This window comes from Ixodes scapularis, unplaced genomic scaffold (assembly GCF_016920785.2).
Source record: "Ixodes scapularis isolate PalLabHiFi unplaced genomic scaffold, ASM1692078v2 PGA_scaffold3__209_contigs__length_174095766, whole genome shotgun sequence".
In the NCBI taxonomy this organism is placed as follows: domain Eukaryota; kingdom Metazoa; phylum Arthropoda; class Arachnida; order Ixodida; family Ixodidae; genus Ixodes; species Ixodes scapularis.
In genome coordinates this window covers 21482415-21488722 of record NW_024609868.1, presented here as the reverse complement: position 1 = coordinate 21488722, position 6308 = coordinate 21482415, and positions in this window count along the sequence as shown.

Genomic DNA, 6308 nt, shown 5'->3' with positions numbered 1-6308 from the left:
CTATTGCAGTTTTTCGGCTGGCCAGCTTAAAGTTTACGAGGGGTTGACTATGGCGAAATGGTCACGAAATTCGATCAAATGACGTCTATGTGATAATTATGCCCTTATAAAAATGGTTGATGCCATTTTGTATTATTGCCAAATGGCAACAGGTGTTTAAGAGCAGTCAATCAGCAGGCAACAGATGTGAATCGTCATTGAGATGTCATCTTGTTGACCCGGATAGCCATTTCGCCACCGTCAACTTTTTGCCGTTCTATTGGTTATTGTCGGTGCATTGCCAGTGTATCTACATGCTAATGCTAATTGGCTATTGGAGGCAGTCAAAAGACTATAAAATGTATAGTCCTTTGATTGCCTCCTTTAGCCATTTAACGTTAACATGTAGATACACTGATGATACACCGACAATAACCAATAGAACGGCAAAAAGTTGACGGTGGCGAAATGGCTATCCGGGTCAGCAGGGTGACGTCTCAATGACGATTAACATCTGTTGCCTGCTGATTGACTATTTGTAAACAGCTGTTGCCATTTGGCAATAATATGACTTTCAAATGGCATTAACCATTTTCATAGGGGAACCAAAGTCGTAGGTCATCGAAGGCAATCATTATTAATAATAATATCAATCAATATTAAAAATAAAAAAAGAATTATGATACCCATTTTTAGGGCTTTTAAAAAGCTGCAAATGCGTTGTTGAGGGAAAAAAAGTATCACAGCCACGTGACTTCCGCCACCTCTTTCCTCCTCTCTATTTCTTCTTCCTTCCCAGTCCAGTTTCGGCTTGTTTCGGGCAGTTGCGTGTTTTTACTTTATTAAAACTATACGTGACGCTGTAGCAAAATATCGACTGGGTAATCTTCTGACACCATAACTAATCGCCTGGCAAAAAAATAAAAAACAAAGTTTGGCGGGTGTCAGTGCCCCTTTGAGCGCGCCTTCTCCGCGCAATACAGGTGTGCTCCGGCGAAGCAAAAATCGAGTCGTCAGCGCGCGGCGCCCTCGGCCTATCCCGGCGCCCTGGGTGCAGAGCTCAGGGGGGTGTCGCGGAGGGCCACGAGAAGGGGGGGCGGGGGGGGGGGGTTGTTTTGGTGGAGGCGGGCAGTGACAGGCGAGCCGGAAGGTGGTTAGGGGGGGGGGGGGGTGGGGGGGGGGTCGTTGCGGGCCACCGCCCCAGGTGTCGCTGACCCTAGTGACGCCACTGGTTGTATGCTTAGAGAAATCCCCCCCCCCTGCCACCGCAAACAACCGTAATGTTTTTAATTATTTTGTTTAGTTTGTTTTTTCTAAAACAATTGTAATAATTATAATAACGATTTCCTACTTTTTTTCTAGAACGTCAGATAAGAAAGATGCACCAAGCGTTGCACCAAGGAATTCGTAACACGAATGTCATTTTAATGTTTTATTCATTTCTTACTTCCGTTAACAGAAGTCACCACACTTAGCAGTAAACACGGCAATAAGAGCGAATATAACGATACACAATTAAAATATACGACACCTCCAGACATCTGCGCTAATTTATCGTGAAAACAATGGTGCCACTGTAGAAAAACAAAGTGCCCTTCTTGGCAAATGGCGCTATATGTTACAGTATAAACAACCTTTGATAAAGTGAATTCATCTGTTCCGAACGCCAGTCTTTCCGAAGCGAATTCACAAGAGAAAGTCAAGGCGATGTAATGATGATAGTGAAAACTGGCAAATCACCTAATCAACCTCGAAAGTCACGTCTTGGTTCGAGCAGAGAATGGCAGCAGGTTGTCCAGGTGTTCCAGGAAAGCCACGCATATGTGAATACGGTAGGACTTCTATGGGTCGGTTGAGGCAGTCATGTTACCCCTTTGTCATGGCAGTTGCATTTCTACGTCAAGAATGTTCACCGCTTTTGTGGCTTTATCACTAGATACTTCAAAACTCTTCTTGTACGTTCTGACGCATCTACCTCAGTGCTGCTGTACTTCTTTCACAGAAAGGAGATCAGAAGGCGGATCCATAGACACAACCTGCAGCGCTTTTGAGGGGGGCAGTTTCAGTGCAAGAGGTTTTGCCTACTGATCACGCTCGATAAAGCTGACATCAGAAACATGTGTGCCCGACAAGTGCTTCTGATGTTCCATCAGATACTCGTCCACGCGAAATAACGACCACCGATCAAGACAATAACTGTGCTCTTACCTTTGTTCAAAATTTGGTGTCACGTCTGTGTCGAGGGCTAAACAGCTTCGCTGGTCATCCGCCTTCAAAGAGTGACTGGCTCATGATTTTATTTTTCTCTAATTTGTTTTGCGACTTATATTGCGTGTGGTGAAGAACGAACGCGTGTTTTATCGGTCATTAACACCAGATTCCTACTAAGTGATATTTGCGCAAGATACAAAACTTGTTGCATCGCCCCTTTCAAGCGAGCACGAAAGTAATTCTCGGCCGGGATACTTTGGAATTTTACTAATCGCATATTGTTTAGTGCGCCAGCATAAAACTGGTGCATGAGCGTAGAACGTTTAAAGCTTGCTTTTCGGCACAAAAATTTGAAAATATGGCGAATTATTTTGTACCTCCTGTAAGGTTCCGGAACCTTTTCTTTTGTTGTGTTACTTTGTCTAGAGGCCCTGCGCGAACAATTATGGGGGAGACGTGTGGGGTTCACTAGGGGATGTTGACTTTGTGCGCGGGGCGGCGAGCCCCCCTTTCCGGTGCGGGTGTCCCCTTACTCGGGAACTGGCCGAGGCGCGGCGGGCTGGGTCGCCTTCCGCGCCCCGCTCGGCTGCCTGCAGCTGGGAAGGCACCGCGGTTAAGTGTTTTTTCTCTGGTAGTCGACCCGTGCCACCACTTGGGGTTGTGTTTGCTTAAAGAGTCTTTTGTCGCTTCCAATTGACAAGTGTCGGTCGCTCTCCTAGAAATGTCTCGGCGCTGTGCTTCGTCTGTCGGAACCTGTCCCTCCAGCCGGTGTTCGGAGTGCCAGGGGTGATTTGTCGTGTCTGAGGACCAGACTCGTCTGCGCCTCCTATGCCTGGCGCCGTCTGGCCCTGGGCTCAGAGCGCCAGATGAGAATGTTGGCACCCACGGGAAAATGGGAAAAAGGGACAGGCTGCTCTCAATTAGAGCACAGACGAGACAAAGGGAGGGGAGGGGGTCTTTGGTTCGGTACCGCTAGAGAGAAAGGAGCCACGCTGTAACGGCGGCCAAGTCCAGGGGTGCTATGTCGCGCTTTTTGGACTCCCAGGAGACTAGGGAGAAGGAAGTGACGTCAACGACACAGCAAATGCAGGTTGGATGTTGAAACAAGAAAACAAAATCAACATCCAATCTGCATTTGCTGCGTTCTTGACGTCACTTCCTTCTCTCTAGTCTCCTGGGAGTCCGAAAAGCGCAGCATACCACCCCTGGGCTCGGGTTGTCGATGTTTGTATTCCTTTATCTCGTATGCTAACTTGTACTTTATTCTGTTGCAAAGCAGTACCTGCGTAAACAGTTGTCTGGCCCGAACTGTTACACCACTGCCACCATCCAACGCAAGCCATCCTCCTCCACACCATCGAGGAGGAACCACGTCTATATAACATATCAACACCCTACCCCTCCTTTCCTTCGAAAGTACTCCTCCTTTTCACTGTCATGCATTCGCGGTGCTCAAGCACGTCAGCCGACCCAAGTCCACGCATCGGACACGAGCACTGCGTCACCCGGACGTATGCGCTCGTCAACGATCAATCCGTCGACGAATATTTGAACTCGCGTTCGTGACGAATGAGCACCGTGACGGCACTTATCATCACTTGAGAAATTGCAAGAGCCGTTCGAAACTCGGATCTGATGCACTGTCGCATTTGAAGCTACTTGAAAGACAAACGGAAACACGTTGAGGGCCTTTATTTTAGCCTTACCAGCCCTCTCAATCGACATAATACTTAGAAGAGGTGAACAGTTGGATGCATATGGCCTGCGCTAAACAAAGTTTGCACAAAAAAAGCGTCGTTCAAAAACAGTCCTATTTGGCTGCCCGTGGGAACGGTGACGCTGGTGACGCTATAGGATCGCTCCCGTACCTACTTGCGTGCAGGCAACAAAGAACAGTTCTCGAACGACTCCCTTCCGTGGTGCTTGTCAACCGATACATCTAAGAAAGTTTGTTCAATCCATGTTAGCCTTGGCAACGATGATACCCCGACAAAATAAATAAACAAATATATCTCTATTTATTCTTGGCCTTCTACCTCGTTGGCCGTGCACCGATGGCATTGTCGCGTTCTAGTTCCCTTTTGTCTTGCTCTCGCGCAAAGCCGATGAAGATCTGTTCCAGTGTGCATTCGGAAACCAAGACGTGCTCGAACGAGAACAACAGCTCCAGCTCTTCAATTTTGGCGAACAGGACACTCCAGGGCAGTTTCTCCTCCATGTGAAAGTCGAAGACAGCCTGCGCATTAAGATCGGGTTAAAAGGCCCGGATCCCCGGAGCGAAAGAAAAGAAAGCTACGAATTTCACCCCCGCAGCATGCGCTGTGCTCATGGCGTCATAAGAATTCGTGGCTCCTGAGCCGCGCTCAAAGCGAACGGGCAGTCGGGCCAAGTTCGCCGGTTGTTCACCACATATTCGGTCCATCAAGTTAACCTTTGGAGAGTGAACATCAGGTGGGATGAGCTTCATTCGCTTCAATAGAGCGACGAGTAAAGATACTAATAATATAAACTGGTTGTAGACACGTCAAATCCCAATGTGCCCGAGGGCGTTATAGACCGACTCAACTCTCTGACGTCACGCATGCAAAGACGCTTCTCTTCAAGCGAATCTGGTTTCAGCGCACGCGCAGTACTCACACCCGGTGTGGGCAAACGCGGGCTTGTCTATAAGCAGTACGTTGGTCTATAGCAGGCGGATTATAGCCAATTAGGTTGATGTATTAGCTGATACGAACACCGAAAAACGAAGCAGAGACACGAACAAAATAAGCCACGCTCTGCGCTCTTAAAGGCCGACGACCAGACTCGAGATTCTCCAAAGCAGAATATCCCCTCACCATGGGGGAGGAGGAAGCAGGCAACGGTGGACAGGGTAGAAGGGGGGAGAGGAGGAAGCGAGCGAAAAGTGGAAAGCGCGAACTGGTCGTCGGCCTTTAAGCTGACAGTGGCAGTGCACACTTGCGCATAAGGCGTGCTAACTACATTGATCTCGCGGCTGTGTATGTAACGAACATTTTAGGAGTCAATTTTTTGTAACGACGGTGACGAAAACGAAAGATGTGATGAAATCAAAAATTAATATAATTGTGTTTAAAAAAACAAAATCCAGTTGTTTTGAATGGTGACGATCAGGGTAATTGATAGTAAAGTGAGTAGACAGGCGAGCTGATTTATGTTACACACTTCTGAAAAACAGGAGACGACGGACGAAAAAAGGGGTCAAGCACAAAACACCTCCATTGAAAGAACAGCTGCGTTAGAGACGTTTTGTGTTTGTCCCCTTTTTCGTTTGTCGTCTCTATTCAAAAGAAGAAAAAAAGATGATTAGGCTGGCGAAGCATTTACCTCACGATGACTCTTTAGCTCGATGCCGGGAAAAGTTTTCTCCACTTTCGCCCTGAAGTCGTCCACGTTCAAGGTGGACACGCTCTTGAGGTGGACGTTGAGGGTGTAGCCCTTGCCGAACTTGCCTTTGAGGTGCTGTAGCGTGCCCAGGCACTTGAACTGGCCGGCAACCATGATGCCGATGCGGTCGCAGACAAGCTCGCACTCGTCCATGCTGAGGCGTTGGCGAGATGAGCGAGAACAACAAGCGCGTCCACAATGAGCTTAACATACTCAGAACGCTTGATATATCACTCGGAGACAGGACAAAATAAGAACTGGACACCACAGTGTGCGCTATAAGTGTCCGTGCTGTGCTCGAACTTGAGCACAGCCTGCACACTCAGCCAGACTCTTAGCGCACAGCGGTGTCCAGTTCTCCTCCTGTTTGTCCTTGTCTTCGAGCCCTACCATGTATTCTTCAACCCAGCACCTACTCGCCGAACAACCACCACTGTTCATTATCTTACTGCAAATTACTGAATCTGCAGTACTTACACTTGTTCGACGTAAGTTCGTAATAATGACGCGCCGGGAGTATCACTCAAAACACATCGTACGACTCAGTTTTTTCGTCATAAGCATGCAGAATAATTTCAAATATCTCTGGTCCAAATTCACTGACTTTGACGCAGAATTGATGCTCGGCTTTTCGCTCTGCACTCGTGCACGTGGTCAAAAAGGCTCACGTAGCGCCGCACCAAATGTTCACAGAACGGGTCACGACTCCCTCT